Below are 16,086 nucleotides of genomic sequence, written 5' to 3'. Positions count from 1 at the left end.
AAGAGTCAGTAGGGCAGTTTACAGGCGGTCAGTAAGGCAAAAAATAAGGGTCAGCAGGGCAGAGGATGGGAGATAAGCAGGAGAGTGTACAAGAGTCAGTGGGGCAGTATACAAGGGGTTCTGTAGGGCGCAGGATAGGGGTCAGCAGGGCAAAGGATGGGAGATAAGCAGGAGAGTGTACAAGAATCAGTGGGGCAGTATACAAGGGTTCAGTAGGGCAAAAGATAGGGGTAAACAGGGCAAAGGACAGGGGTCAACAGCGAGATAACAGGGGTCAGCAGGGTGGGGTGGAAGGGGTTATCAGGGCAAAGACAGGGCAGTAAGGCAGAAGACAGGGCAGTAGGGCAGGAAAAAGGGGGTCAACAGGACAGTGCTCAGAAGGGCAGTGTGTGGGGGTCAGCAGGATGGAGGACAGGGGTCAGAAGGGCAGGGTATAGAAGGTCAGCAGGGTAGAGGACAGGGGTCAGAAGAGAAGAGGACAGGGTCAAAACTGCAACATAGCAGCCAGCTATACACTGCAGATTGAGGCTGTGTCTGAAAGGGAATCTGATCTCAACTATGTGCTGTGTGGGGAGGAGGACATCTATTGACTGTCCTGTGTGTGTTGTCAGAACAAGGTCATCTAGCTCCCAGGGTGAAGATGACATACCAAGCCCCCTATGTTTGAGCATCCTGTCTCAGCATAAATCCCTCCCCCTGAAAAAAAATAGCACTAATCAGCACGCTCCCCCCCAAGCATAACTTTTGTCTGCAAGCCAAAATTCTCGGCAAAAAATAATGCAAAAACATCCTCCTCCTCCCAGTATAAACCCCCATCCCGGCACAATCTTCGCCCCCAATCCCACCTCTAGTGCCCCCAATACCTCCTCCTAGCACAAATCTACCTCACTCAAAAATTACCCCTCCATGCACACATCCACTTTCCCCTCAAATTTCCCATCCAAGCACAAATCTCCCCAAAATTCTCCTTATTAGCATAAATCCCCCCCATCCCCCCTCTTAACCCAAATTTCTTCACCACCTTCCAGCACAAATCCCCCCATTAATCCCCCCTCCTAGCACAAACCTCCCCAACCCCCCTTTCTAGCACAAATTCCCCCATCTAGCACAACCCCCCCCCAATCGCCCTTCTTAGCACAAATCCCTCCGCTAATCCCCCTTTCTAGTACAAATCCCCCCCCCCCCCCCCCCCACAATCCCCATCCTCCAATCCCCTCCCTATGAAAAATTCCCTTAAATTCTTACTTCTAGCACAACCCCCTCCCTGTCATATAGCAGATGACACAGATTCGATCTCCTCCACGGACCGCTCATCCCCCAGCAGCAGCAAATGTAGAAAGGGGGCGGGTAATGAAACTGAGTACAGCCTGATGGTCAGAGCGATCCTGTGTCATCCGCTATATGGAGCAGCACTGTTCTGACAGGAGGAGGGGGCAGAGCACTGCCCTGCACTGCACATCTCCTCCTTGCTCTCTCTTCTTCGTCACTTTCTTAATTGCTCTAGGCTCCCTTTCCCTTGTCCCGGGGGGGGGGGGGTGGAGCTCAGCAGTCTGGGGGGCACAACTGAAATCTGGGGGGGTGCAGCCCACCCAAGCACCCCCCTAGATCCGGCCATGGCACGTAAGCAACTTTAATGCAGAAGAGACATTGTGGGGGGTATTTACTAGAGAGTGCAAAATCTGGTGCAGCTCCGCATTGAAACCAGTCAGCTTCCAGGTTTTATTGCCAAAGCATAACTGAACAAGCTGAAACTGATTGGCTACCATGCACAGCTGCACCAGATTCTGACTGCACCAGTTTCAGTAAATCTACCCCTGTATGTCTCTTTTGCATTACAAATTCTGTCTGTTCATGATTTTTTTTCATTAACCGCTTAAGGACCACCCTATATCAGATATACTGCTATAGGGCAGTACCTGTGCACAGAATCACGTGTATAAATATGTAATTCTGCAGTCCCAGGTAGGGGGCGCACGCACCCTACCCAGACTGCTATTCGCGGCCGCAGATGTCAATCACCAAGTCCCGGCCTGTAATTACCCGCTGGTGCCCAGTGATTACTGAACATCTCCGACAATGAGGAAGATTGTTTTGTTTACAAACACTCTTCCTCCCTGTCAGCTCGAGCAAACTGCTCGGGATGGCTGTGCACAGTACAGCCATCCCGATCAGTGTGCTTACAGTGAAGAACACACCCCCCCACCCCTAGTAAAACACTCCCAGCACACTGTTAACCCTTTGATCACCCTAACATTAACCCCTTCCTGCCCAGTGCCATTAGTACAGAGACAGTGGTTTTTTTTTAGCACTGATCACTGTATTGGTGTCACTGGGGTGTCAGTGACACCAAGTTAGTTCCCCCCCAGTGTCAGAATGACCCACTAAAAGTCGCTGATTGCCGCCATTACTAGAAGAAAAAAAAATCCTATTATCTATACCACCATTTGTAAACGCTATAACTTTCATGTAAACTAATTCATTTACACGTATTGGGATTTTTTTTTTTAGCAAAGACATGTCACAGAATACATTTTGCCCTAAATTTATGACAAAATTTGATTTATTACATTTTTTTTACTGGACGTTTAATAGCAAAAAGTCCAAAATATTGTTTTTTTTTCTCAAAATTGTCGGTCATTTTTTGTTTATAGAGCAAAAAATAAAAAAAGGACATACATTTCATTTGGGTGCAGAGTTGCATGACTGCACAATTGTCAGTTAAAGTAACGCAGCGCCGTAACGCAAAAAATGGCCTGGTCAGGAAGGGGGGTAAATCTTCAGGAGGGCAAGTGGTTAAAGTTCCACTTTAAATGGACACTAAATTCGGGTTTCAAAAAAATCTACACCATATTGCCAAAAGTATTGGGACGCTTGCCTTTACACATGAACATGAACTTTAATGACATCCAAGTCTTAGTCCGTAGGGTTCAATATTGAGTTGGCCCACCCTTTGCAGCTATAACAGCTTCAACTCTTCTGGGAAGGCTGTCCACAAGGTTTAGGAGTGTGTCTATGGGAATGTTTGACCATTCTTCCAGAAACACATTTGTGAGGTCAGGCACTGATGTCGGACGAGAAGTCTCCGCTCTAATTCATCCCAAAGGTGTTCTATCGGGTTGAGGTCAGGACTTTGGCCACCCCAAACTCACTCATCCATGTCTTTATGGACCTTGCTTTGTGCACTGGTGCGCAGCCATGTTGGAACAGGAAGGGACCATCCCCAAACTGTTCCACAAAGTTGGGAGCATGAAATGGTCCAAAATGTCTTGGTATACTGATGCCTTAAGAGTTCCCTTCACTGGAACTAAGGGGCCAAGCCCAACCCCACACCTTAGTCCCCCTCCACCAAACTTTACACTTGGCACAATGCAGTCAGGCAAGTACTGTTCTCCTGGCAACCGCCAAAACCCAGACATGTCCATCGGATTGCCAGACAGAGAAGCGTGATTGGTCACTCTAGACAATACGTCTCCATTGCTCTAGAGTACAGTGGCGGAGTGCTTTACACCACTGCATCCAACGTTTTGCATTGCACTTGGTGATGTAAGGCTTGGATGCAGCTGCTCAGCCATGGAAACCCATTCCATGAAGCTCTCTATGTACTGTTGTTGTGCTCATCTGAAGGCCACACGAAGTTTAGTGGTCTTTAGCTATTGACTCTGCAGATAGTGGGCGACTTCTGTGCAATGTGCGCTTCAGCATGCACTGACCCCGCTCTGTCATTTTATGTGGCCTACCACTTGGTGGCTGAGTTGCTGTTGTTCCCAGTTTCTTCCACTTTATTACAATCCCACTAACAGTTGACCGTGGAATATTTAGTAGCAGGGAAATTTCACGGATGGACTTATTGCTCAGGTGACAACCTATCACGGTACCACCCTTGAATTCACTGAGCTCCTGAGAGCGACCCATTCTTTCACAAATGTTTGTAGAAGCAGTCTGCATGTCTAGGTGCTTGATTTTATACACATGTGGCCATAGAGGTGATTAGAACACCTGAATCCAATGATTTGGAGGGGTGTCCCAATACTTTGGGCAATATAGTGTATATTTCAAAAGTGATATTAAACCCCAAAATAAAATGGAATATATACAATATGCAGCTTACTAATCCTTAAAGCAGAACTAAAATTGTATACTAAAAAACTGGAATCGGGCAGGCAGGCTGTTTACTGCAGAAGAGACATGCAATGTGTTTTCTGCCAAAACATAAACCTACCTACCTGTTCACAGTCTTCTTTAGAATGTATTAAGCTGCATGTGCAGGTCCTGTGTGCCACGATGACTGATTCTTGTCCATGCATAGGAGTGACGTCATCCTGCAGTGGCCAATTAAGGCCGCCGCATTCGGAAGAAGATGGGTAGAATATGCTGGAGCTGGCGAGGAACCTTGGACTACTGAAGGAGAGGTAAGTATTGCATGTTTTGTTCCGCTTTAAATGTGGAGGCTGTATTAGTTTTCTTTTCTAGGCCTTTTTTTTCACCAGTTTCTGGCTAGTAACACACTTTCTGTCTCAAAGTGGGTACACACAGATCAAAATTTGACCAGTTCATTAGGGACTGGCTGAATTTTGATCTGCATGTGGCCCTCCCTGTTCAAATTTCATCAATCAGTGTATTCTGATAGCGGAGGAGTCCTGCTGTCAGACAGTGGGAAGATTCCACCAACCACCTTGCTTTTGTGGGTGGAAGAATCTATTCATTTATTTTTTTTGGATCAGCTGACAAAAAAATAAGTGTGTATTTCCAACTCTAAGGTGTCCCCAATCCACTGTAGGAGCAACAGAGACACCTTTGGACAGCAGTATTGTCAGTCTGTGGATAGAGTAGTGTTAGATGTAATAGAAGATTTAGATGGATTTGTCTAGCGAATTAAAGTGGAACTAAATTAGTAGATTGTAAACTCCTTGAGCAGGGCCCTCCTATTCCTTCTGGATTGAACTGTATTGTAATTGTACTGTCTCCCTTCTTATTGTAAAGTGCTATGCAAACTGTTGGCGTTATATAAATCCTGAATAATAATAATATCTAAACCCTCTTATCCTTTTCAGCCCAGAAAGTTGCCATCTTAGCCCCTGTTTGATCTTCAACTGCCATGGTGCTGCACATATGATCAGTTATGACACCAGCCGTTTGATGGTTTGACAGTCTGGTTAAGAGGACAAGCAAATGTGACAGTTAGCTCTCTCGGCATGCTGGGAATAGAACTGTTTTTTTAAACCATTACATTGATGTGTTTAGTTCCATTTTAAATCCAAACTCCAGCTAAGTCCTTATTCAAACAGTAAGTGCAGAAAAACAAATTGAAAAAATGTGCAGATTTCACTTGAAGAGACACGAGTTTACATCAGTTTTCATGCATGCTTCAATGAGTTTTATACACGTTGCAGATTCCTGCGCAGGAAAAAATCTGCACATGATATTAGTTGTGGTGTGAACAGGGCACATAGAGAACAATTGTTTTCTTTGTGCCCTTGCAGAATGCGTGCAGAAAAACTGACGTCTTTGCACCGTGGTGTAACCGGGGTCTAACACTTTTTTACCACTTGCCAACCACGCTATAGCCGAATGACAGCTAAAGCGTGGTTGTCCAGTTCTGGGATTGCGTCATATGACGTCCTCCCAGAACGAGCCCTCCCGCGCACCCCTGGGGGCGCACACCTGGTGATCTCTGTGTCCTACGAACACAGCTGATCACGTGATGTTGTAAAAGGCCAATCACAGCGGCCTTTTACCATGTGATCAGCTGTGTCCAATGATACAGCAGGTCACCGGTAAATGCAGGGATATAGCTTCTGTCAGGGACTGCGGGTCTCGCAGCGGCGCACAGGTCTGCACATACACAGATTGCCTAGGTGCACTAATGTACAGGCACTAGGACCTGGGCGTCGGCGTCGGTAATTGCACCAATGACTGTGCAGGGCGCACTATTTAAACTGGCCAGACGGTGACTAGGTTGCCGCAAGGTCTAGTTCCTGTACCCGTGTTCTGAAGTGTGTTCCTGTTGCCGGTCCTGCTTGTCCTGATTTGTGTTGACCTTCTCCTGCTCTGACCCCCGGCTTGTCCCTGACTACTCTCCTGCCTGTTGTATATTACTATTGGACCTCCCGTTGCTGAACCTTGGCTCGTGACCCGGCTGCTCTCTGTCTACTGTTTGGTACCTACCTGCCTCCACCGTTACCGACCTGGCTAGTCTGACTACGCTCACTCCTCCATCCATCCCGCTCGGGACCTGGACCTTTTGACTGTCATCCACCCATCCCGCTCGGGACCTGGACTTGTCAGCCTCTTCACAGCAGGCTCACCCCCCCCCCCGGCACGTACCCTCGGTGGGACCCCTCTACCACAGTTGGGTGCACTCAGTATGGTTTCAGTCTCGCACCAAGTCCATCCCCACCATCAGGGGCTCTGGTGAAAAGGCAGACAGGGGCTTAGACCTCCGCGCCCTGGGGAATCCTGTTCTGTGGGACACTAGAGATCCCGCGGGGCGGTGCCTGACTGCTCCTTTAACCATTCGCCGCCCGGCCTATGGCCAAATGGCGGCCGGCAAAATGCTTTAGATTTCCAGGTGGACACCATTTGGTGTCCTCCCGCACATGCGCAGTTTGCGCTCCTGCAGAGCGGCGCAGAGACACGATCTGTCACCGGCCGTGTACCTCGGACACGGCCGATGACAGATCTGAGTATCGGCCCCGTTGCCGGTACCATGTGACCTGCTGTGACAAATCACAGCAGGTCACATGAGAGTTGTATACAATGGATGTCTTCATTCATGCCATCCATTGTATACTAGTGTCTAGCTGTGAATGGTCACAGCGATCACATGCACATGTCATGTGATTAGCTGTGGCCAAATCACAGCTAAGCACAAAAAAAAAACCCTGAATGAATCGATGTCATTGAGGTAAATGCTTGCTTATAGCACAGTAATTCTTTGCTATAAGCAACTTGTGTAAAAAAAAAAAAAGTACTGATCACTTCCCCAAAGTAGTACAATGCTACTATGGTAACATTGTACTACTTTGGACATAGTGAAATATAAAAAAAAATTTAAAAAATTAAAAAAAAATATATATATTTTTTTTTTCATACTGTCACCAGTCAGTGTCCCTGATCACCGCCATGCCAGTTATATGATGACGCTGTACTGCAATGGTGACAGTATGTAAAAAAAAATTGTGAAAATAATTTTTTACATTTTTTCATTTTCCGAAAAATTATGACAAAAAAAATACAACTTCAAAAAACTCGCCATGCCTCTTATTAAATACATCGGACTGTCTACTTTGCAAAAAGTGGTCATTTGGGGGATATCTGTACTGTTCTGACATTCTTGGACCTCAAGAAATTAGATTGGCCGTCAGTACTTCAGGATTGATCAATATTCAGATCTATACTTCATTTATACTTCAGATATTTCAGGCGCTCCCTCAAAACCCATCTCTTCAGGGAAGCCTACCCCACCCTCACCTAACGGCCATCCTCCCTCATTCCTCCTACCACTTCATCCCCCCCAGCCACTTCCTACTGTACCTTTACCCCCTCCCTCCTAGATTGTAAGCTCGTAAGAGTAGGGCCCTCTTACCCCTCATACGCTGTCTGTCTTTGTTGTACTGTGCCATGTATTGTCCCCCCCTATTGTACAGCGCTGAGCAAACCCTTTGGCGCTATATAAACTCGTAGTAATAATAATAATAATAATAATATACCATAGTTTGTGAACTCTATAACTTTCCTACAAACTAAAAAATACATCCTAATTTGGGTTATTTTCACCAAAGATATGTAGCAGAATACATCTTGGCCTAAATTTATGAAGAACAATTATTTATTTGCAAACTTTTATAACAGAAACAAATAAAAAGTGTTTTTTTTTCAAAATTTTCAGACTTTTTTTGTTAATTTAGCAAAAAATAAAAACCCCGGCGGTGATTAAATACCACCAAAAGAATGCTCTAGTTGTGTGAAGAAAATGATAAAATTTTAGTTGGGTACAGTGTTGTATGACTGCGCAATTGTCATTCAAAATGTGCGGGCGCTGAAACCTGAAAAATGGCCTGGGCAGGAAGGGGTAAAATTGCCCGGTATTGAAATGGTTAATAATCAAATTGTGCTTACAAGAAAGACAAGGTGTCTCAGCATGTGTAGAAATGGCAAACAGTATGAAAAACCTTTTCCTCAGATGAAGTTGGAAGTGACGACGCATGTCGGGACCTAACGTCGGCCGTAAACCGGAAGTTGCGGAGCGGCCATTTTGGAGAAGGTTTTTCATACTGTTTGCCATTTCTACACATGCTGAGACACCTTGTCTTTCTTGTACACACAATTTGATTATTAAAGAAGCTATATCCCTACCATTGCCTACTACAGAGGTGGGCAACTGTGGCCCTCCAGCTGTTGTAGAACTACAAGTCCCATGAGGCATTGCAAAACTGACAGTTACAAGCATGACTCCCAAAGGCAGAGGCATGATGGGACTTGTAGTTCACCAACAGCTGGAGGGCCACAGTTGCCCACCCCTGGCCTACTACACTATGTTGGTTGAACTTCGCTACATGTTATGATGCCATTGAGAACTGGATGATCTGTAGAGTGAGAAGAGCCCCCCTTTTCTAAGCGAGTGGACTATATTGGTCTGGTAAGGTGCACAAGATAGGAGGTGGCGGTCAGTGTGTTCACTAGCACTGAGAGTTGATGTTACGAGGGGAGCACGAGCAGAGTGAAAGGATTTTTGATGATATAAAACTATGTGTGATTCCTTCGGAGATATATTTCCTATGCGATGGCGGACGGATTTAGGAGCCCAACCACGAAGGAAGGTGGATTTTGTGGAAGCTTTTTCAAATTCATGAGAGGGTAAGTGTGAGGGACCGCCGAGCGGCACCACTAGCACTCCACTGGTCAGGCGTGCCCAGAGCGCGGAGTCTAAGCCCCAGGGTACTTGTTCACCAGGGCCCCTGATGGTGGGGATGGACTTGTAGTACCCCGAGACCAGGTCGCCTCTGCTGAGCACACCTGTCAGTGGTAGTGGTGTTCGCCAGGGGCTCCAACCAGGGAGAGCCAGATGTGAGGAGGTCGGGTGACCCCGATGGGATGGATGGATGGATGGCTGAGCCAGTGCGTAGTCAGACAGGCCAAGTCGGTATTGTAGAGGACGGTAAGGTACAAGGGAGCAGGCAGAGAATCGTCGGGTCACACGCCAGGTCAGCAGCAGGAGGTCAGATCTAATAAGGGGCATCCAGGGAGAGAGGTCAGGCAAGCAAGGGTCTGGGCAGGAGAAATCAGCAAGGTCAAAGGCAATCCGGGTCAATAACTTACTAGGCACAGGTACAGGAACACAGGAAGCAGGTAAGACCAGAAGGCAACGAAATGACAGCTCAGGGACCTTTAAATATCCCGCCCTGCGCTGCCATTGGTGCCCAGCGGGCGGCCGCGGCTTCTACTGCGCATGCGCGAACTCGAACGCCGCGGCCGGCCCGGACCTAGTGCCCGTGCGCTGGGTGGAGCAGTGCGCCTGCGCCGAGCCCATCGCGGCGGGGATCGAGGAGATCCCTGACATTGCCCCCCCCCTACGGGCAACCTCCGGATGCCCACCCGATCTCTCCACCACGGGTGATCACGAAGAAACCCCCGGACAAGCCTAGGTGCATGGACATTATGGGCTGGCTCCCACGAATTGTCCTCAGGGCCGTAGCCCTTCCACTTGATGAGAAATTGGGTCTGGCCCCCCCTTTGTCGGCACTTCAGGATTGCCTCCACCTCGAATTCTTCTTCCTCTTCAACCGTTACGGCCTCCGGGGGCCTGGATTCCCGTTCTGGGAAGGCATCAGGGACTACTGGTTTCAACAGGGACACGTGGAAGACAGGGTGGACCTTGAGTGTCTCAGGGAGAACAAGTTCATAGGCCACCTCATTGACCATTCGTTTGATGCAAAAAGGGCCTATAAATTTAGGTCCCAACTTCTTTGACGGGCAGAGCAACCTCAAGTTCGACGTAGCCAGCCAAACCTTCTCTCCGGGCTGCAACACCAGATCCCCTCTTCGCTTCCTATTAAAAGCCCTCTTGTAGTCCTCTTGGGCTTGACGGATGGCTTCCTGTAGTTTCCTATTGTTGGAGGTGAAGAAGGTCAGTGCATCCTGTGTCGCTGGAATCGGGCATTCCGGGACCAAGTCCGGGAGGAAGACAGGATGAAACCCATAGTTGGCGAAGAACGGGGACTGTCCAGTTGCTGAATGGCAAGCGTTGTTGTACGCGAATTCCGCCAAAGGGAGGAGTGGCACCCAGTCGTCCTGAGAGAATGATGTGTAGCATCGAAGGTATTGCTCCAGGGTCTGATTGGTCCTTTCGGTCTGGCCATTGGTCTGAGGGTGAAAAGCCGAGGAAAGGGACAGCTTGATATCCAGGGCTTTGCACAATGCCCTCCAAAACCGCGAGGTAAACTGCACCCCACGGTCCGAGACGATGTCTTCGGGAACCCCATGCAGTCTAACGATCTCTCGGATGAAGACTTGCGCCGTCTCGGCTGCTGATGGGGTTTTCCGTAAAGGGATGAAATGGGCCATCTTGGACAAGCGGTCCACGACCACGAGAATTGCTGTGTGGTTCAGTGAAGGTGGAAGCTCGACTATGAAGTCCATGGAGATTTTCTGCCAGGGTCGTTCAGGGATGGGCAATGGACGTAGCAGGCCCCACGCCTTATTCCTTGAAGGCTTGTTCCGCTGGCAGATGGCACAGGAGCCCACGTAGTTCTTACAATCCTTGGCCATGTCCGGCCACCAGAAGGAACGTCGGAGAAGTTCCAGGGTCTTGACCGGCCCAAAATGTCCTGCCAGTGGATGGTCATGGCAATGTCCCAAGACTAAGGTTCGGGCATCCTCTGGCACCACAATCCGGTCCTCCCTCCATAGGAGTCCCTCCTTGTTCTGGAGGGGGGCCCCATCGGAGGTGGACATTGCTGTGGACGCTCTCAGGATCTCGGAGTGAAGGTTTGTCTGAAGGGCCAAGAAATTTCCTGCAGGAAGAATAGTGTCGGGCACTGGAATCTCCTTGGTGTCCTCGTACATGCGTGACAACGCGTCAGGCTTCGTGTTTTTCGAGCCGGGCCTGTATGTGATGTGGAACTGGAACCTCGAGAAAAACAATGCCCATCTTGCTTGTCGTGGGCGTAGACGTTTGGCCGTCCTCAGATATTCCAGGTTCTTGTGGTCCGTGAATATCAGGATGGGGTGGGAGGCACCTTCCAGCAGGTACCTCCATTCTTCTAAAGCGGTTTTGATAGCCAGTAGCTCGCGATCCCCAATGTCGTAGTTCCTCTCCGCAGAGGTAAGTTTCCGAGAAAAGAATGCTACTGGGTGGAGTAATTCCTTGGCGCCCTTCCGCTGGGAAAGGATGGAGCCAACCGCGTTTTCAGATGCATCTACTTCTAAGATGTAGGGCAGGGAGGCGTCGGGATGGCCCAGAATGGGTGCCGAGGTAAATAACCTTTTTAATGCTTCAAAAGCTTCCTGTGCCTCGGGCGTCCATCTGAATCGCGTCCCAAGCTTGGTTAACTGAGTGATGGGGGAGACCAGACCCGAGAAGTTCTTGATGAACTTCCGGTAAAAATTTGCGAACCCAATAAAACGCTGGACACTTTTCCTGTCCGTGGGTTCAGGCCAATCTAGGATCGCTGAGACCTTCTGAGGGTCCATTGCGACCCCCGTGGTGGAGATGATCAGACCCAGAAATGTAACGCTAGCCTGTTCAAAGCAGCATTTCTCTGCTTTAGCGTACAACCCGTGCTGCCGCAACCGCCCCAACACCTTTGATACATGTACCCTGTGCTCCCCCAGGGAGGATGAAAAAATTAAAATGTTGTCTAAGTAGACGATGACAAAGATGTCCAGGAAGTCCCTAAAGATGTCGTTCACAAAGTGTTGGAAGGTGGCTGGCGCATTGCACAACCCGAAAGGCATGACCAGGTACTCAAAATGGCCGAAACGGGTGCGGAAGGCCGTCTTCCACTCATCCCCCTCCCTTATGCGAACCAAGTTGTAGGCTCCCCTTAAGTCCAACTTGGTAAACACTACTGCAGTTTTTAGGCTCTGGAATAATTCAGGTACCAGTGGTAATGGGTAACGATTTTTAACGGTGACCCTATTCAGCTCCCGATAGTCAATGCATGGCCTCAAAGTCTTGTCCTTCTTTTCTACAAAGAAGATCCCTGCACCTGCTGGGGAAGTGGAGGGACGGATAAATCCCTTTCGGAGGCTATCCTCAATATAGTCCTTCAGGGCCCCTAATTCTAGCTCAGAAAGGGGAAAAATTCGCCCGAACGGAATTTCCGAACCGGGCAACAGATCAATAGGACAGTCATATGGGCGGTGGGGGGGTAGAGCATCTGCTCCCCGTTCACTGAACACATCAAGAAACTCATGGTAGGCTGCAGGGATCACTTGTTTTAGGCTGTCATCCCCTTCAGAGCACAGGAGGACCTGGGGGACCTCCGGGCCCGAAGTTCGACACAGTTCCCGACAATATGGGGAAGGGAACGAGACAACCCCAGTTTCCCAGTCAATTTGGGGGTTATGGGCCCGCAACCAAGGGAGCCCCAGAATGACTGGGAAAAGGGGTGATGCAATAGCATCCAGGCGGAGGAGTTCCCGGTGCTGACCGGCAATGGAAGTCACAATGGAAGGGGTCTCCTGGTTAACCACCCCTGACTTTATCCGGGAACCATCAGCCAAAAAGATGTGAAACCCCTTCTCCTTTGGGCGGAGGGGAATACCCTGCTGGTGAGCAAAATTGATATCCACAAAACAGCTGCATGCCCCCGAATCAACTATGGCCGTCACCTCCACGGTCCTTTCTGAAAGCTGAAAGGAGAGGGGAACAACTAAGTACTGGGACGGGTTCATATTGCCAACAGATAAAGAAGATGAGGTGAACTTACTCAGTTTCTGCGGGCAGGAACGCACCATGTGACCAGCTTCGCCGCAGTACAGGCACAGATTCTGGGAGCGTCTGCGCTGGCGTTCCTCAGGCGATAGTTTAGGCCGAGCCAGGCCTAGCTGCATGGGTTCGGGAGCATCTTCAAACGGCAGGTTCTGGGTGCTTGGCCTAGTATGTTGACTGGATCCCTGAAATGACCCCCAGGGATTTCCGCGACCCTGACCAGACCTCTCCAATCTGCGCTCCCGTAGTCTACGGTCAATTTTGATAGTGAGTGCAATCAGGTCCTCTAATGTCTCGGGCACCTCCACCCGGGCGAGCTCGTCTTTCAGAGCCTCTGATAGGCCCATACGAAACTGGTGCAAGAGTGCGAACTCGTTCCAACGAGTGTCACCCATCCAGCGCCTAAAGTCAGAGGCGTATTCCTCAGCCACCCGCCGACCTTGTCGGAGTGCGTATAATGTGGCCTCGGCCGAGGCTGCCCGTTGTGGGTCATCATATAAGATGGCCATAGCGTTAAAGAAGCTGTCGACCGTAACCAGGTGAGGGTCATTGTTTCCCCTTAGTCGGTGGGCCCAGTCTTGGGGTTCACCCTGCAGCAGGGAGACAACAAACCCCACTTTCACTGATTCCGTCAAAAAGGTCCGTGGCTGCAGTTCAAAATAGAGCAGACAGGAGTCACGGAATGACCGAAAGCGTGTGCGATCCCCATGGAAGCGCTCGGGTAAGGGTACTCGGGGTACCGCCATAGGGAGTGATGTGGGAGGCCCAGGAGCCGGCTCATGGACTGCTGCGACCGGTGGTGCAGGAGCCGGGGCCTGTGAAACAGGAACAGAGATGGTGCAGGCCTGAAACCGATTCTCGATCTGCAGACATCTGTCCTGTAATGTGTTTACAGCTTGCGTCAGGGTAGCCAGGTGCCTGCAAACCTCGTCCAACGGGGAGAGTCCTCCTCGAGGCTCAGTCATGGCCTTCTGGTACTGTGAGGGACCGCCGAGCGGCACCACTAGCACTCCACTGGTCAGGCGTGCCCAGAGCGCGGAGTCTAAGCCCCAGGGTACTTGTTCACCAGAGCCCCTGATGGTGGGGATGGACTTGTAGTACCCCGAGACCAGGTCGCCTCTGCTGAGCACACCTGTCAGTGGTAGTGGTGTTCGCCAGGGGCTCCAACCAGGGAGAGCCAGATGTCAGGAGGTCGGGTGACCCCGATGGGATGGATGGATGGATGGCTGAGCCAGTGCGTAGTCAGACAGGCCGAGTCGGTATTGTAGAGGACGGTAAGGTACAAGGGAGCAGGCAGAGAATCGTCGGGTCACACGCCAGGTCAGCAGCAGGAGGTCAGATCTAATAAGGGGCATCCAGGGAGAGAGGTCAGGCAAGCAAGGGTCTGGGCAGGAGAAATCAGCAAGGTCAAAGGCAATCCGGGTCAATAACTTACTAGGCACAGGTACAGGAACACAGGAAGCAGGTAAGACCAGAAGGCAACGAAATGACAGCTCAGGGACCTTTAAATATCCCGCCCTGCGCTGCCATTGGTGCCCAGCGGGCGGCCGCGGCTTCTACTGCGCATGCGCGAACTCGAACGCCGCGGCCGGCCCGGACCTAGTGCCCGTGCGCTGGGTGGAGCAGTGCGCCTGCGCCGAGCCCATCGCGGCGGGGATCGAGGAGATCCCTGACAGTAAGAGTAAGGATGACGGATGGTTAGAGGTGCACACATGGTGGAGTGATTTTTTTGCTATGTTGGATATCATGCGTTGTAGATAATGCACTATATGCGATTTATATTTTTTCGAGGGTACTAAGTGTAGGAAGAGGTTTTTTATCACTTGTGGAAGAAGAATACTCATTAAGATATCAGCCCCACTGGATGTTTTATATACAGAGATGCTGAATAAAAGTTGGACTTTGATAACCGGCAATTGTCAGAGGATGGATCGGCACCAATCATCAGGGCACTGATGATCAGTGCCCAGCAGTGCCACCCACCAGTGCTGCCCACCTGTGCCCACCAGTGCCACCCACAAGTGCCCATCAGTGCCACCCACCTGTGCCCATCAGTGCCACCCACATGTGCCCATCAGTGCCTAGTAGTGCCACCCACCGGTGCCCAGAAGTGCCACCCACCAGTGCCCAGCAGTGCTCCCCATCAGTGCCACCCATCAGTGCCCAGCAGTTCCGCCTGTCAATGCCCAGTAGTGCTGGCATTCAATGCCGGCAGTCAGTGCCACCCCTCAGTGCTGCTATCAGTTTCACCTATCAGTGCCCATCATTGTTGCATAACAGTGCTGCCTATCAGTGTCCATCAGTGCTGCCTATCAGTGCCACCTCATCAGTGCCCATCAGTGCCACCTATCAGTGCCCATCACTGCTGCCTATCAGTGCAGCCTCATCAATGCACATCAGTGAAGGAGAAAAATTACCTGTTTGCAAAATTTTATAATAGAAACAAATAAAAACTTTTTTTTTCAACTTTTTTGCTTTTTATTTTGTTTATAGCGCAAAAAATAAAACACCCAGCGGCGAGTAAATACCACCAAAAGAAAGCTCTATTTGTTTGAAAAAAAAGTGATAAAAATGTCATATGGTTACAGTGTTGCATGACCACGCAATTGTCATTCAAAGTGCAACAGCTCTGCAAACTGAAAATTGGCCTGGGCAGGAAGGGGGTATAAGTGTCCGGTAGGCAAGTGGTTAAACATAGTTTTTTCCTTTTAGAATAAATGTTTTTACATAAATACAAGACAACCATTGTAAGCACCCCTGTATCTGTTCCATGCTTTGTCTCAATCCTCTAACTGCCACTTTTTCATGACAGAATGCTATGTTGAAGCTAGTTTAAAAAATAACCGATTTACTGGCTGGTTCACCAGGTGAAAATAAAAGGAGAGCCTACGAATAAAAAATGAATGCAGCCATCACATCTAAATGATGGTTAGATGCAACATATGAGTTTTTTTTTTGGGTGTAATACCACTTTAATTCGAAAAAGTCTCTTCTATTGCTCTCCTCCAAACCTTCAAATTCTCTTTTTTTGCTGCTGTGATGTAGCTGATAAAGAGTGTCTATGCTCATTTTCCATGGTCCCACTGTATGTAGGAAAGTAGCCACATTCTCTTGCTTGCTTCTGAGATGGACTAAGGACTATAAGATCTGTT

At 49.3% G+C, this 16,086-nt stretch overlaps 1 long non-coding RNA gene across 1 annotated transcript in view; it reads right to left on the bottom strand.

Annotated features, from left to right (window-relative positions):
- LOC149468371 (uncharacterized) overlaps positions 1–16,086 on the bottom strand; it is an 87,178-nt gene that overhangs the window by 67,451 nt on the left and 3,641 nt on the right. The window lies entirely within an intron of this gene.

Source organism: Staurois parvus, unplaced genomic scaffold (assembly GCF_062004578.1).
Source record: "Staurois parvus isolate SC_StPar_1 unplaced genomic scaffold, SC_StPar_1.0 ptg000088l, whole genome shotgun sequence".
NCBI lineage: Eukaryota > Metazoa > Chordata > Amphibia > Anura > Ranidae > Staurois > Staurois parvus.
Note: the sequence above shows the minus strand (reverse complement) of the source record. Positions and strands in the feature narration are given on the sequence as shown.